The sequence below is a fragment of the Ammospiza caudacuta genome, chromosome 3, assembly GCF_027887145.1.
Source record: "Ammospiza caudacuta isolate bAmmCau1 chromosome 3, bAmmCau1.pri, whole genome shotgun sequence".
In the NCBI taxonomy this organism is placed as follows: domain Eukaryota; kingdom Metazoa; phylum Chordata; class Aves; order Passeriformes; family Passerellidae; genus Ammospiza; species Ammospiza caudacuta.
Genome location: NC_080595.1, coordinates 41,124,261 through 41,142,218, shown reverse-complemented (window position 1 = coordinate 41,142,218; position 17,958 = coordinate 41,124,261).

Here is a 17,958-nt window from a genome sequence, read left to right as displayed (position 1 = left end):
GTATCTGTATCTATATTGCCAATGTATATTCCTCCTTTTTAGCCAGTAACTTTCAACCTGTAGAAATTCTGTGGTGCATGTTCATTCAATTAATTTTTTTCTTCTCAAGATTTTCTTGAGCATTCATTAACAATTGTTCACAGACTCTTCTTGCAGTCTATTTTAATTTAAGTTATTCCCATGTTCATAAATCTCCTGCTGACCACCTTTGAGTTGTGCCAGACATGCCTGTTCAGTTAATATTGTCAATTAGAGCAGAGCATTCCATTTTATTTACACATCAATTGGGTGTCTAAGTAGAAATACACTGATTTTTTATCTTGGTCTTCTCAGATGTTTTGATTGGTATTTCAACTGAACTTTAGCTGGAGCGATTGTATTTCAGGCCTGAATATTATTAGCCTTTCTGCCTTCTCTTTTCTTGAAGATGCTTTATTGCTCCATGCCCTGGAAGATTTGCTATTCCAAACTTGGCTCTTCAGTACCATTTTTTGTTCCCCTTTGTTTATTTTACTTACCTCTCTTGTGATATACTTGCCAACAACTCAGCTTCCTGTTTGGTTCACCTGAAGTTCATCTTTTCCATATGAGCTTCCAGAAGTTCTCCAGTTCATCTCAGAAAATGCTACCATCTCTTTGAGAACAACTTTTCCCTCTGTCCTATTTCTGCTCTTTTGTTTCTTTCATCTCTAGCAGTCAAGTCACAGGTGTTATATACCCACGTATACATTGAGTAGCCTTTTTCTATTGTTTGAGATTCCAGCTTCCCAGGGGGGCACGAGCTGCAGGATGATGTGAAGCAATCGCCGGAGGGCAAGGTCCCATTGGTTGGTTTGCTCCCATTTTCAGCTAATTGCCCTTCTCCTTCAAGGTGTTCTCTTGTTTCATCAAGAGGGAGTCTGTGGGGGAGCTGCAGTGTGATTTTTGGAGCTTTCTGGCAGACTGAAGTAGAGCTCATTCTTTCTCCAAGACAGTTGCTTTCTCTAATAGTTTTCATTTTATGAGAGAACTTCCTATATGATTGCAAGGGCATATTATAATATTTTTTGGCAAGAAAATTATGGGGAAAAAATACACTACATTCACCAGAAACATAGTATTTCTAGCAAAGAAAAAAGATGGGCAACAACAAAGGTACTGAAATACTCAAATAACCTTGCCCGTATAAGAAAGTGCAGGCTCATAACCACTAGAAGCACAAAGAATATTTGGACTCTTGCTTTAGATTTTGCCATTTAACATCTCTTTAACTTAGTGTTTATCTATTAATTTGAAACCTTTATGTCAAAGTCAGACCTTTATAAACCTGAAATAAGGTCTTCTTATAAGCATTTGTTACGGACCTTCAGAGGAAGAAGGAATATTTTGGAGGGAAGGGCAGAGGAATGCAGAGGAGGAATTTATTTTAATTATGGATAGAGGCAGATTACTTCTTTCCAGGTAAAACCTTGCTAATTTGTTTTCAGTAAACATCAGCACTGGTTTAGTAATGATTGATTTATATTTATTTAACACACTTCAGCTAAATGATTCCCGAAAGATTTAATAAATTTATCAAGACATAGAGCTAATTGTAGCTAGTTTCAGAAAAAAAAGTATTAGCCATCACTGAATTTTAGTTTTCCATAAGGTGAGCATGTCACAAAATTCAATTGGATAAGCTAGCTCATTTTGTAATGTTGTCACAGCTTTTTTTTTTTTTTTTTAATAAAAGTTATGTTCCACTTGAGTGAAGATGTGAACTGGGGCACAGAAGTTTTGTTTTCACACTGAGTTCAAGTAGACTTCCTAAAGGATCATTTATAATCATATAATTTGTTCAATGTTTCTGTTCTTTCTCTGCTACATGAAGTTGGCATTTATGCTGTAAAGAAATCATTGTCGTTTTGTGGGAGTAAAGACTGCTGATAGCTAAGGGCTATACATAAATAGCAGACTATGCTGGAATGAAAGAAGAAAGGATATTACTATAAAAAGTATAACTCTGCACATTTAATTTGTTGTTGGAATACTGACTAGGACATCCATCTAATAGTAAAATGCTTACATTAACATTGGAGGCCTTTTCCTGGGAAAGGCTGTAGAAAGATCCGCAAGTGTCATCAACTTCTTTTATTTAAACTTACTAGAGGATTATCTTTCTACTGAACTACATGCTTTGTAAATGTCTTATATCTTTTATTGAATGTTAAGAAAGTAGCATCGGATTCATTTAGTTGTTTTTTAGGCTGTGGACAATATCTCACTAAGTAGCTTGGGGATAGAGACTGGTAACAAACATATGCAGCAGACTCATGTCCACAGGGGTTATCATATGTAAATGGATTCATTTAGGGAAGTGCCATTAACCCAAACATTGTGGTTTATACATTAGGGCATTAGCTGAGTAAGACCTTCTTGCAGAGTTCACAAGTAATTGCTGTAGAGTGTCACATAATGTGGAGATGCTTTGAATGAATAATCTCTAATGTTTTCTTCAAGCATTGCTTCCCAGTATGGAGGATGTACAACATATACCTGTGGCCAGATTTAATGGATAAATAGGCATGAATCAGGTGTGGGAATAGCATGGAGTGTTTCAGGAAATGCTTACTAAGGGTAGGATTGATCTAAGATCAGTTTTTCAAATTGAAAAAATGAGTCATTTTTGACAGAGCCATTTATCCTACCAGTTTATCCCCACTGACTATAGCCTGTGTGACTGCTGTGTCTGTGATAGTTTATATATAGTCTCAAATATTCTCCTGGAGAAGCAATTAGGGTTTTGCATGGCTAAAACTAATCAACTACTTAGGACCTCATCAGCTGTCACTTTTGCCAATAACCTTTCTAGTGCTAATACAATTTACTGAAATGTGTACTATCCCTTTTAGGTGGTCCAAGGCCATCAAAACAAATTCATCATTGTCAACTTCCATGTCATTTTGAAGTCTGTAGTTGTTATTGCAGATCTGAGGAAGAGCCTTCAAGCCTGTCTCCTTTTTATCTCTTTATAACAGCCTTTAGGCATCTCTTCTCCTTAAAACTATGTCACAATCACATATTTGGACTAAGTACGGCATCACTGCTCTTACGGGGCCAACCAGTTCATCTGGGTTCCTTCTACAGTTAGGGGGATGGATGCTTTGCTGATCTGAAAGAGAATCCTGAGAAAACTAATTTTGATTAGATGTTTCACTTTTAAATAGGTAAAGTGATAAAAATCCAGTAACAAAATACAATATGTTTTAGTAGTAAAATTAGTTTCTACACTATTTAAGGAGAGCAATTTTCCAGACAATATGAGCATGTGTGTTGATTTTTAGAGCACTCAAAAAATATCTGTTAAGTTAGAAGCTCATCTCAGTTTAACTGTGGTGTCACTCCACTAATTCAAACTCATAAAATATGCAGTGTTTACCTGCAACAGTAACTGCATATAAAAATTTACATCAGCTGCATCCTGTATGTACATACTATCCACCTGAAAATGCATATTATATCTCTGGTCAGATGTTAATTATACATTTTCCTTTTTTTCTTGTATACATTATTCATACAAAAAAACTTTAAAGCTTGGCTTTTGGGTAAATTTATGTTGTCACATGGATCATGATTTTTCAAACCTGTGTTATTTGCTGCATAGACCTGCTAGACTGCTCCACTGAATAAATAGAAGTCTTGGCAAAGTCAACAATTTTGCAAATATATGTTATTTACATAATCCTTTTCACAGAAGTATGAATAGTATTTCCAAGATCTGTTTGTGAATAGTGTTAATTAGAAAGGCAATTTAGCTTCTAATGGACCCTAGAAGTGATTATGGTCGCCTCAGTTGCGCTTTCTCTGTTTACAGATTGGGGCTTAAGAGATTTTTGGGAGTATCGCTTTTGTCATTCTAGGTGTAGTGCTTAAAGTCCATGCATTTTGAGTACTTAGAGTCCTTGCATGTTGTTTCTTAGAATGATAAATCATGTTTCCCACACTGTAAAAATCTGTATTACATTACCTTCAATATCAAAGAAATTTTGATTTACATATGTTGTGAAAATGAAAGCAGTGCTCCCCATTCTCCTTCTTTTTCTTCAAGTTTTTTTCTGTGAAAATGTGAATGTTAAATCTCAAGCTTCTGGAAAAGTTATATCTCCCAAAATGCAGATTTATGTACTTCAGCTGCTGATTAATGAAGCCATGATATCTGTGACTAAAGTCAGATTCTTTGATATGATAATTTAGATGAAACAGTATTTATGTAAGCTTTTGGGGGTGTTCTTTGTCATGCAGTCCTTGTTCTGCCTCACACCATATTGATTAAAGTGGCTGCTGAAAACTGGAAAATTCAGCTGTTGTATTTATTTAATGTAGTGAGTATGCAATTTATTTGCTTAGGATTGGATAGGCTTTAGTGTCTTAAAAAAGAAAAAAAAAATCAGGTGTGATTAGTTTGTGCCCAGTATTTGGATCTGCTTTGAGAAAGGGTAACTTGCTTCAAAGGTTCTGGTTTGGCCTTGCTTTCCCCAAGGCAGTTGTGTGTGCTCCCAAAGAGGAGTCAGTAGATAGTGAGGAGTGAGGCCTGAACAAGTTGTCTTCATATTTATGCAGATTGCCTAAGGAAAAACTCCCAGTGATTGCTGTCACCCTGTTGTTATCTGAGAGAATGATCGTTCTGACAGAGACAATTGCTGCCCCAACATCTCTGTTAACATGAAGATTGATTCTACCTTTAGGCATTATTTTGAGGTCTCAGTGGAGCTCCTGAAGCTTTTTTGCTTCTCTTGTACACACTTGCTTCTCTTCTTTGAGGCACAGCATTAATAAATATATTTCAAAATGCCAGAATTGAAATTGTAGACAAAGGTTTTCGCTGGGTACTGTATGCAGATTGATCTTACTCAGAGGCCAGTGTGGGGATATATTTTCAGAGAAAGGCCACATATTATAAATATTCAAGATCCCCTTCAAGAAGGATCTGGTGTTGAAATGTTGTTGCCATCGCTGTATTATCAGAATATATTATCTATTTCTATATATAATATAAATATAGTATGTATTATGCATATATAATATGTTATTTGTATATATATAATATAATATGTATTTTTAATTAGGCAAAACTGTAGAATGGGATTTTTTAGTTTGTAGTGATTGGATATTTTTGTGATCAAGCTTCAATTCCCCTTCCCAAGAATATACATTAGTCCTAAAATAACCAGAAGGCTAGGAAGGATTTGGTATGACAGCTGAAGAAAACATCTGTAATCTCTTTTGACAACATAAGTTATTTAGTACTTTTAAAGTTAATTCAATATTTCTGAACGTAATCATATTCAGAAATTCCTAGCACAAAACAAATCCATTATTGAAGAACTGTGCTTATTATTTATTGTATTTAGCCTCCCCACAGTACGGGTTTTAGGGTTTTGGAAAAGAAGCTGGATATTAGTGCCAGAGGCCAGCAGATAATGAGATGACTTATTCCTCAGCTAGAAGGGGCTATTACAAAAATTAATTTTTAAGATGTCAAATGCATTATATATGCAGATAAAATTAACAGAAATATAGCGTGTCATTTCCCCTATGTTATTTCTGTATTGCTAGGATTTATTTCTGCAAACAATAGAAAAAAACACAGTTACTCCCTGAGTTGTGACAATATGATTGAGAGCTGGTTGGGCATCCACTTCCTTGAGTAGGCCTGTGTTGTCACTAAATGTATGCTCCTGTAATCTACAAACCAAATGTAAGACAGTAAAATTTATTCAAGCAAGAAATACAAATTTACCTCTCTCTGATCAGGATTCCCACCAATTCATCACTTTAATGTATGCTTTGCCTCAGCATAAAAGCCTGCTTAAAGGGCTTTAACTTATTCTGATATGACATGTTGAACAAAGTAACACTATTTAGGGAACAAGCCCTGTTGCAGTTATCACCACTGTTAACTTGATGAATTCTAACACTGAAAATAATTTACTGAAAATGACCTGTTGAAGTATCACCTATTCAGTGAGGAGGTAGGGGGGAGTAAATTGCCCTCATAACACAGCTGCAGAACCAAATGAAGGTCATGGGGTCACATTTCAATTCTGAGCTTGTTTTTGCTTGTGTTATCTCTAGCTCATGAACTTCTGACTTTGTTATTTAGTATGTTTGGTGTATTCATTCGGAAAGGTTCCGTTAGTTCACAATGCTGGGAAAACACAGTAAGGCACCCTTTGTGTCTTATTTGCTGTATTAAAAATTGTCGTTGAGACACAGTTTGTTATTGTCTGTTTCTCCCTGCTGGATCGTAGTCTTCTAGATCTTCAAAGTTGGTTCAGTATGAGTAAATTAATTTTATGTATGAGTGAAATTATTTCATGTCAAGAGTAGGAGAGTATTCCCATTGGAGCCCAGTTGTATGATATTGCATAGGATTCTGAGATGGCAGAGCAGTACAACAATACGTGTAATTTGCAATGCCAGGAGAAATTAGACTTTGCAATTTCTATACGTAGTTGAATACAATGTGAATATGATTCCTTTTGCCAGTCTGCGTAATATTCTCATTATTGTGGTACTGGGTGTGCCCAGAATGGAATACAGGTAGTGTAAAGTCAGCCCAAGCCCATTGGTATCCAAAGCTCTTTTTGTTCACATTTGTGTTATTTAACATTCTGTGTTTGGTGGAAGTGTGAATATACCCCCATGCCAGTCCGACACGTGCAGGAAGACATTTGGTCTCTTTGGATTAACTTGGTATGAACTTTGGTTGGTTTATTTAATAATAAAGACCAGTTGCTGATCCACGAAGCTGATATATTTATCTACATCAAAGTTCCCCTGTGGGCCTGTTTGTCTGGAGCCAAGCTCAGCTGTTTTTGCAGCAGCTGTCACCAGTGACTCCCTACATCCTGCCACAAACCTTGGGAGCACACTGCCTTGGCCATCTCCTCTGTCTTCCTCCATTGTAGGGCTTCAGTGATTGATCACAGTTCCACAAAACATTTCACAATGATAATTTAATATCTGCCCACAACTTTAGGCAAGTCTTACTAGGATCTTTTCTTTCTACAAGTTAAATCAAGCTATATCCTTAGCGCAGCTAGAGTTCTTGGCACACATAAACACAACACAGGTCTCTCATATAGTGAACTACAGTGATACTTCACTAGATTAAAACCTCTCCAGGCAAGCTGGTCTGAATTCTTAGCATTACAGCAACCTAAGTCTAAGACAGAACAGATAAAAAAAAGAGATGGTGATTTTTGAGATAAATATAAGGAAATAAAAATATTAATGTCATAAAAATTGAGTTCCTGGAAAGCTACTCTAATGTCCTGCTGTTGGACTACAACACACCCAGTGCAGCCTCCATGTCTGTCTCTAGCATGTAGAATGAATCTTGTGGCTCTTGATCCCCTGGTATTCTTAGAGGATGGTTCATGGGGTCAGGATGATACTGCCTCAGCTTTACTGCTTTTAGCTCCAGTTTTAAAATAAAATGTTTTCTCACATAATTTTTCTGTCATATACTGCTTCTTAAACTGTGCGGTAAAATAGAGATTTGAGTATTTCAAAATGATCCAAATATTTTTCCTTTTATGTTACTTAGTGACATAGGAACATTTAGTACTGGTGATTTAGTGAACAGCATTTGGGGCTAGACTAATCTGGTCCCTCTCCATATCACCCAAAAGTTGGGAAAATTTGTCTTTTGGGTTTTAGCGTTGAGTGTTCTATCTTGCCCTACAGAGCTGCTGGTGTTGCTCCCAACAGCGAGGAGCGGTTCAATCCCTAAAGGTTAGCTCTAGATTTGATACAGTCAGACTGAGTGCTGCCAAAAATAAGTGCCCAGGTCTCCTGCAGTTTCCATCAGTGAAGCCAGAAAGCCAGTCCACATATATGGTGTGATAGGCTTTGTAGCTGCATAATGGATGGGAAGTTTTCTAAATCCAGAAAACAAGGTTTTTTCAGCTTTTTGTAATGATTATTTTTGCTTTCAGCCTTTCTCATAATAATCACACCCTTGAAACCTTCCCATTTCTTAAGAGCATATGTATGCATGCACAATGTGCATGTTATATGTGTATATCTGTAGAAAGGCAGTGTTTGCATATGGGTAAATTACTCCTAAAGGAATAATTAATTTTTGATTCTATGACTCTAATTTGGAAAATTCCTTTTCTTCACCATCTGGTCTGTTTCTTTTATGCTTCCAATTTTTTCTCTCTTAACTTCATTTTTATGTTTCTTTTGCATTGTTCTGTTTTCCTTGGGAAAGGCAGAAACTTCTAGGATTCTAGTTCTTCTTGCCTCTTATTGGGCCAGTAAGGGAATGAAAAGCACATTAAAAAGTTGGCTTCAGAAAAGCTGGCTGCTAGGGAAGGTTAACACTCCCTTTTAAATCTGATTTAATACAATTCTTGGTTTCTCTGCTTATTGTAAATAATATCCTTATAGAGGTTGTTTATCATGGAAGGGAAACAGTTTCACTTACACAGTGTTAGAGTTAATTGCTGTTGCTGTTTCAGCCACATTAATCACACCAAAAAGTCTTACTTGGGATGCATTGGTAGTAACAGTGTCTTTGGTAAATTTAACAAAACCTCCCCATAAAAATGACCTATGTTAATTCTCTGGATGTGTACTAGGTCTTCTGGGTTTTTTCAAGCAAGAAAATAAGGATTTCATCTGTGTGATGATAAATATTTGCCATTTTGCAATTACCAGCAGACGATATCATAAATACATAATAGTTCAAAGTCTTTTGAATATATTTTTGTTACTAATATATCTTTCTTCTTCCATAATGAGCATAAATTTTTCTTATCTGAGAATTATTAGCTGTTTTGTTGTGATCCAGCTGTATAATTTATGTTCAATTCATTGGAGGGAAGAGAACCTAAAGAAAAGCACTGGGAATTTTTTTTGTAGCAGTTAAAAATTTATAAGAATATTTCCAAATTTTACTCCTCTTGTCTACAATGAGGATTACAAAACCATTGTCACACATTTATATCCAATACCTGTTCTACACAGTTTAAATCAGCAATTTTTGTTCATAATTCATATTCTTCTTATACTAATTCAATTTTCTTTGCTAAGTTCCTCCAAATACCTTTCTAAATATCTGACCAAATTAGCTATTTCTGTAGTTTTTTGACCCTTCAGCTTTCCATGGTATTTAATTTCAGTCACTATTTGCAGCTCCCACATGCCATTAAAAAGGTGTGGTTTCAGTTGGATGATTGGCTTAAAATATTTAATGGCTTTATTTAAATAAAACTTGTTCTGATTTGGACTTGCCTAAACTGACACAATTGGGTACATTAAGTGTTCAAAGTGTCTTACTGAATGGACATGTTGGCACTATACATCCATTACAATCACAGTAATTTTATCCCTAATAATTGTAAAAATTTTTCAAAGTCATATTGAGCTCAGTGGGGTTATTTGCATATGGAATTATTAGTTCTCTTAAGTTCATATACTGATAAGGTCTCTGTATAGAGCATATGCTGTTAAAAAAATTACCTATTTACAGGTGCTGATGCCCATACCACTCTAAATAAGGTGTGAGGGAAAGCTGTGATCAGAATTTGGCAGACTTCCACTGTATCTGAAAACAGCATACAGTTTGTAATGCCAGTATACTGTAAAGCAACATTATGTGTTAAATCCTTTTGGTTCATTTCTAAAAGGCTCATCTGAAGTATACTATAGTCAGACTCAGCATTTCTGATCTACTGGTGTCTGCTTCCACCATCTGCTTTTGCAGAACTATTTTTACCTTAACAAGTATCAGTGGCTGCCACTGAGTGGCCCTTTGATGTGCAGTCAATCACAGACAAGAATAAAATGGTATAATAGACTATAATTTCCTGTCTGATCATGAGCTCTGCTTTTTGTGCTGGGTGATTTCCTTCAAACTAATTGACAAATGCACTGGCACAGGGAGAGATGGGCTGCAGCTGCCTGTGGTTTGTCAGAAAGACAGAAGGAAAGGAAATCTTGAGAAGTACTGAGGTGTTCGTGACATTGAGATGCATCTTCTTCTGGGAATATTCGTAGTTAGAATGCAGAACTTTTATTTTTTTCATCAAAAAAGGCTATCCATTCTTTCAGGCTTTAAAATATGTTTTGAAAAAGAGAAAATCACATGGAAAACTAACTTGTTCTTCTAGCATCATTCCTTCCGCCAAGGGGCAATGGAAACACAACACACAGCCCAAAATAATAACCTAATACTGGTCTGCCACATTTTCTTTAGCAAGCTGAAATAATTGATCAGCACAGTCAGCCTTCAAAACCAAAGCTAAGAAGAACTCTTCTCTTTCAATAGGTATTGTAACTCACATGCCTCACAGAAATGATGGTGCATTTTTGTTTTCCACCCACTGTTATAAGGTGTGCCAACCAGCATTTTTGCAAGAGAATTTGTGGATCTGTGCAATGGAGATCTGTTTTGACAGCAGTGACCCATTCACAGTGGTTGGATGATAGGTGCAGTCTGTACTAGTGGCCTCTTACAACACTTCAGCTTTTCCAATGAAAAATACCCTATATATAGGGAATTAAACTACATTACAATCATAGATTTCTTTTTCTTTTTGTTCAGAAAATTTTAACTTCATGCTTTGCTTAGGATTCTTTGAATTTTCATTCTGAGCTCCTAGGAATTTTTTTTTGGGGGGAAATGTGTTAATTTTGATTTACTTAAATGAATATTTTAACTTAAAAACTGTTTTAAAACAAGTAAGAAGGAACAGATTGATCCTGTCATCATCAATTCAGCTGTTATTTCACATTTTAATTTTTGTGTATCTTGCTTTTGACACAGCAAATCTTTTGAATAATTTTCTTTATTTGGCATTCTCAAAATTATAGATGCCCAGAAAATCTTTGGCTTCAGTACATGTGACAGGGGAAACTGTTCTTCCAGAAGAGTTATGACCTAACTAGATAAACAGTTTTCATATTCTGATATTTAAGACCTTTTGAGCTAGCATGACAATAAGCTAAAACTTGAGATTAGGAAACCTCCATTATAAAATTTATGGAATTACTTTAAATAGGTATCTTAGTCTTTAATTTAAAAAACCTTATCATTTCTTAGCTTTTTTGTGAGTTATACTTCAAAATTATAAACTTGCAAGCCTTGAAATGTCTAAATTCACATCTATGTACCTAGAGGTAACCAAGAAAGAAATCATTATCATCTTCCTCAAAGTTGCTGATGTGTTGGACAGCAAAGGTAAATCCAGAAAAGCAGATCAGCAGAGAATTGGTAAAATGGCAAGAAACTTATTCAGTACATTTATGGCACAGCATAGCTCTGCATGCCTTCAGTATGTGCAGTGCTTTTCTATAATTTATACATGATTTCAGTCTGCTTAGAGATGGTTTAAAAAACCTAAACAACAAAACAGAAGCAAAATTGCTTCTATGTGAAAAGTCTCACAGTTTTCATCCCATCATATTCAATTGGTATACTGTGTGCATCACAATTTTTCAGTCTCTTGAGAGACCTCCTACTGTACTTTAACCCTTCATTATTTGGGGGTTTTAACTTTTCATTTTTGTAATAGCATTTGAGTCATGTGCCCAGTAAGCATTTTTGTGAATTGGAGCCCATATTCTTACTTAGCAAGCTCATGTCTACTTCTGCTCAGTGAATGGGATTTGGCTCTGTACTGAAATAATAGCATTTGAATTTAGGGGTTTAAACATAAATATATCTATAAATTATTACATAAATATTATTAGATATATATCTTATAATACATTTAGTATATTTAAGGGGTGGGTGTAAATGACTATGTTGTGTAAATTTTAAGCAGACCCAATGCATTTCTGCGTGTGTGTTCAGACAATATAGTGAGTTTTCAGGGTTCTTGTGTGACACTGAGATGTTTGAAATGGTTTTACTTTTTTCCTGCTAACTAGCAGTTTTATAGTAGGAATGTCAGACTATTTTTGGCAGTCAGTTTGGGCCATATGTTTTTTTCCTCTCAAAAGTGACTCCTGGGTATTTTGTTGTGTCAAGGACTTAGAGGTGCTTATTATTTGGCTGTGAGATAGATAGGAAAAATTGATGTTAAGAAAAACCCAAAACAACAAAACCAAACAAGGGTGGGAAGAGCTTTGAAAAGCTCAAGAGAGAGAAAATTGTTTTCTATATATGGTAAATCTTCAAGCTTAGACACAAGAACTTCTATTTTTACAAGTTCGGCAGAAAAGCTGGGTACGCATTCCTATGACACAATTGTAATTTTCTTTGGCTGCCAATCATTTTGCAGTTTTGATTTAAGGGGTTAACCTGCCAGCTAAGATAGTTTTACAAAAGCTAGTGTAATTACTTATGTAAAGACGAGTTAAAGATCATTACATCCTTAACAGATGTAATTTTGCCTGAAGAATTTAACTGGAACCCATCAGGGTAGACTCCAAGTTGCTGCAGAAATGGTGTGGCTGAGGTAGAGACTGTAACCCCAGGGGCCCTGGGCAGAGTGTGGAGCCTCTGGGGAAGCCAGGCAGGAACAGTCAGGGCTGGTGGTGTCCCCAGTGGCCTCCCTGGTAGTGTCTCTTGAGGCTGCTCTGCCACTGACCTGGCTTTACTTGTGAGAAAGAGGTCTTGGGAGAGAAAAACGGTGGCCATGGTTTGAGAGGAGTAGGGTGAAGTTAGCATTTAAAGGTGAAAGGCAGGGATTGGGCTGTCCCAGAACACCAAAGCTGATTTTCCTGCAAGTCAAGAACTTTTTATCAGTAAACTGGTAAAATGGAGGTACTTTAGAAAAAAAGAGGTGGCAGAATGTAGCCTTAAAATTAAGTTTTCATTAAAGAAAATCAATTTTATTTGCCTATCGTGCTTTTTAAAACAAATTAGGACGTGATTGTAGTGATTCTGGGATCCCCTCCAATGGGATGAGTAAAAGCAAAGAAATGTGGACATTGAAAAGCTGACATTGGATCTGCAAACACCAAGGCAAGAAGCCCTGTTAGTTTTCTGTTCTCCAGAGCAGCCAGCCTCTTCCTCTCCCTTCAAGCAATGCATTTGGCTGTACAGCATCCAGCCATGTACTGGTTGTACAGCCCACTGTCCTGCACTTAACAGGGCTGTAACAATGGTTATTCCCTGGAGCTTTGACTTGGTGTCACTTTCCTAGTTCTTGCAAAAGTTAGTGAAACAAAAAGTTTCCATGTTAACATGTGGGTATGTAGATATGTTTTCTCTGAGAATTTATTTTTATGTGTGGGGCAGGTATTTTTCTACATAGCTATTCTGATGACATAGATGCCATTTTAATCCACATTATGATGTGGATTTTATCAATTTTTATTCTTGTTTTGTTCTATACTGAGCATCTACCATACTTCATGAGGTGAGAAATCTCCTTCCTTAGTCAAGTGTGACAGCCGCCAAATTTATCATACATTTGTTTGCCTGGAACTTCAGCTGTCCAACAAATTTTCTGGTATTTAGATGCATGTAGGTGCTTCAAAAAAATTATATTAAATTTCATGTGGAACTGCAAATAAGTGTAACTGTTAAAATGATGGAATCTCCCTATTGAAGTCTTCACCTTGATCGTTCCTTTTACGGCTTAAAGCTGTTGCAGTATGTCCTACTTCAGATTTTCTGACCCTCTTACGAATTTCATTGAACTCATGCTGTCTTTGCAAAAATATTGACCCATTCTTTCACAGGACAGGAGTAATTTAAAAGCTGCAAGAGTATACATTTTATTTTTAAGTTTAGTACTTCCTATTAATACAGAAAGCTGTAGCATATGGCTTGAAATATGTGGAATTGAAAGACTCTTATCCATATCCAAGCACATTAAAGAACTCTATGCATCTATTTAAAATGAAACATGAATTTAGGTTGATTCTGTATCAAGGAAGTTCATGGCAGCTTGGTGCTGACATAAGCAGCCAGTAAATCAGGGCGAAAATAGCTAGCAAAATAGCATTTTTAAAGAGACTTATAAAGGAAATGCCAACATAATTGTAGAGTTGAGTTAGCTAGCTGTGAATTCCTCCAGTTTAAAGAGAATACTAAAACTGAGTGAATTAATCACAGGAAATAATTTACTGGACAAATTTAGCATGTCTTGGATTAAAAGGCATACTTTCTAGAACAAAATTAGGTTGCGGTGAGAATTGCTGAGTTTAAACATTGCTTCACTGCAATAGAAGAAAGCAACTGCATGTGCATGCATAGCTCTGGAGGAAAAAAAGAGACTAGTGCTGAGCTCTTGTCTTTTTTATTTGCGTCTGTTCTTGGTTTGGGTTACTTGCTAGCGTGAGGAGTCAGGAGGAAACTGTTAACCTGCCTGCTTGTTACTCAGTATTACATTTTATTGGAGTATGTGTATGGAAATACAAGTCCAGGACATCTGCAGAAGACTGCTCTTCTTCAGAGGAGACGTTGGGTTAAACCCCTGTAAAAAAACCGAAAAAATCTAGCTGTAAATGTGTTATTGTCTCCAGCAGCAACTGTAAGCAGATGCTTCTGAAGAAAGACCACAGGGCAGGCATAGATGATATTTCTCTATTTCTCCCTGATGTCCTTCCAACTATTTTTAGCTCCAAATGACAGGAGCTTTAAAATGTATTTTCCTAAAAATGGGGGGGGAGGGGGGGGTGGGAAATTGTGTGCTGGCATCTGTTATTTTTTACTTTCCTTGTAGTTATAAGTTCCTCTTTGCCTCAGCATATGACTGAAAGGTGTTGCTTTTCTGAGCTCAAAACGTACATATGAGCTATTTATTACATACTTGTGGATATTATTCTTTTGTTTCCAGTATAGAGATTCCTGAGCTGCCTGAAACTGCCCATTTCTTTTCTCCCCTTGAGCCAAATTCATACCTTGTGCATCTACCACTTCTCTGGCAGAGTTTTCCAGAAGGGCTGCTACTACTACTGTGGGCAAACATAGTGCTTTTGCCTCTTTTGAACATAGTTCATATAAATTGGTTATGATGTGCCCTAAATCTTGTGATGGAGGTGAATCTCCTGTCCCTATTCACCCTTTCTGTGCTGCTTATGACTTTGTAGAAAACTGTCATCTGGTACGTATTTAGAATTTATGAATAATAATGTCTTACTTTCCCAAAACAGTAGTTTGAATAAAACCCACTTGTTATTTTTATTTTAAAAGTAAATAAAACCATCAGTAATATCAATCTTATCATATGAGTTTAAGATCAAGGAACATTTTTTTATGATATTCATTTGGTGTTAGCCAGCAGTAAAGATGTTTTCCTCCTTTCACCAAGGGTGAAGTTTTATAGATGTTGTTTATTTTACATTACTACATTGCTCTGTGTGACTACATCATAAAATCGTTCGTTAGGTGAAGGTAATTTATAAATGATCAGAAGCAACCAAATTACTCCAGCTTAATGAGTTGCCACTTATTGCCTGTGTAGGCTCTTTTTCTGCTGCGGCTGTGAAGTTGGCTTACATTAATGTGCATTAATTTTATTTCACAAATGCAATGATGGAGGAGACCTAATCCTTCCAGTTATCATGGCTCAGCAGTGAGTGGGAACACATTAAGTCGGGGTAACTTCATTGCATATACTTGTCACTGTGGACCTGATGCAAAACACACACCAAGGCATTTTTCCAGGAAAATGTCATAGCAGTGCATCAATAGCTGCAATGGCAACCCACTCATCTTGAGGTAGTGTTCAAGCTGTTGATTTTTAGTCATACAGACGGAAATGTATGAAATCCTTTATTTCTGAGACACTATCTCTCTCCTTGTGTAGACAGCAGAGGTTCTGTAGTTGGATTTCCTTCTAGGGGAATTTCTTTCTGAGGGACTTTTTGGCAGAATGTTCAGTGCAAGGGCATCAAGACTTGGGCTCCTGCTATCTCAACTTGTCTCCAAATTGTTGGTATTTGGTAACTTTTTGATGAAAAGACATTTTTGAGAATTTTCTTGGACAGTGCTAAAGATATTTTTGCTAATTGTTAAAGGGCTGCATGAAGTGCTATGGGACTGGTTATTCCAATGACTATGAGATTTTATCACATACTTATGTCAAGGAAAAAGCTGGGCAAGCCAGCTGGCCAGAGCTCTGTGTCAGTGACAGCCTCCAAAGTGGGACCTGATGTAGTGGAAGTAGAAACTAACGTGGAGGTGACTGAACCACCCTGCTCTCCAATGGTCTTGGGAACTAAAGGTGTTAGGAAGGTCTCCCTTTCCAGTGCAGAGCCTAAATGCACAGATATGTGAAGAAAAGGACCACATCACTTCCAGGCTGCTTAAGTTGCTGTGGATAGTCCAAGTTCCAAGAATTTTGCGTAAAGTTGTTTAACCATTTGATTGGACTTTTTTTAGCATGTACAAACTGATTGTGTAATACAAGCCTGACACAACTCTGGTTTATTCCTTTTCAGTCCTGACCTCAGTCTTCAGTGTATCTTCAACCCATATTGTTCTATTTTTTGCTTCTCTTTAGTCTTTTGCTTTACTTCTTTCCCTTTTTTCAGTTCCCCTAGCACCAGGAAATAACAATAAAAAGTTGTGGAATAAGATTTAGTGCCATCCCATTATCTTGTGCTCTGCTGCTAATTTCTGAGACTGCATAAATCCTACAGTTTCATTTCTACAATTTAGGTTGTACAAATTCCAGGCAGCAGCTGATATTGACTGGGGTTTATAAAGTGTCCATGAATGTATCTAATACTAATTGAGTCAAAAGATTAAAAGACTAGAACAATATCTTGTATGATTGAAGATGCAGAAGCCCCAGGGATGCGAAAAATATGTTATGTTATATATGCTTTTATTTTATTCACTGAAATAAAATAGATACTTGGAACAGCTGTCTTCATCCCGTGCCTCGAGAGGTGATACACAGTTGTGTGGTAATAGAGGGAATTCCAGAACATTCCTGCCCTACTTTATCTGGAGGCAAGGATTTTGTTGTCTCAGTTCCTCCCTTCTCTTGTTTTGCTTAACCTTTCTGAGAATTTTTCTGGTTTAAATCTGTACTAAGCTGGTTAGCTATACTGGATAAATTATTAATCACAGTTTATAAGAAATTTTATACTGAAAAGGAAGGGATAATACTTTCAAGTGTGAAGTAGTCTAGATGTAGGTTTTTGAGCCAAGAAGAGTTGTGTTCTCAAGTCATGTGCTGAGGCAAAGAGGATCTGATCACCACAAACAGATATTGTCACAATATTTTTTTTTCCCCCTCTAGTCTTAGGAAAATAACATGTCAAAGGTCTTCTCGCCTGACCTCAGTAGAGAAAGGGCTTTTAACAATAAAAAAAAGTTTCCCGTGCTTTACACTGTCTTTAGGTTAAACTTTTGTGACATTCTTTTTTTTTTTTTGTCCATGGGAAGAATAGGAATTAGAACTTATTAAGATCTTAAATTTTAAATATGTGCATTCTTTTGCCACAAATGATGCATTTATATTTTAGCATTTCTTTTGTACTGCAAAGCAGGATTGTGTGATTCACTCCTCAAGGAAGAAAAAGATTTGGTTATTTTCTGTCAAAACTAAAAAGGAAATTTGTGTTGTGGATGCAGCAATGTAAAGCTGTCTACAACTTCCTTTCATTCTTGCCACAGTTCCTTCAGTTGCTTTGCTTCTCTGTATCAAGACTGTTTCTTCACAGGTTGTTTGCAGGCAAGGCCTAAGCTTCTCCAATATTTTACATTTGTCTTCTCTGTTAACAACTGGAAAACCTGTTGGATTAATAACAATGGGGATTACAGTTTGGGAATAATTGATATGAATTGCCAAGGAAGACAGGCTGCTGAATCCCAGGACTCTGGGATGTGCCCTGTTGACATTGCAGCAGGGCTCCCTGCCCCCAAGGTTTCTTCCAACCTTCACTTGAAATTCTGCGACTCCCCTACACACCTACCACATGTACTTGTGTCTGAGTAACTGTTTATTTCTTTTGGATTTCTGCCAGCAGTTTAGGCCTCAGGTAAATTCTCTTATCTTCTGTTAAGTCAATATT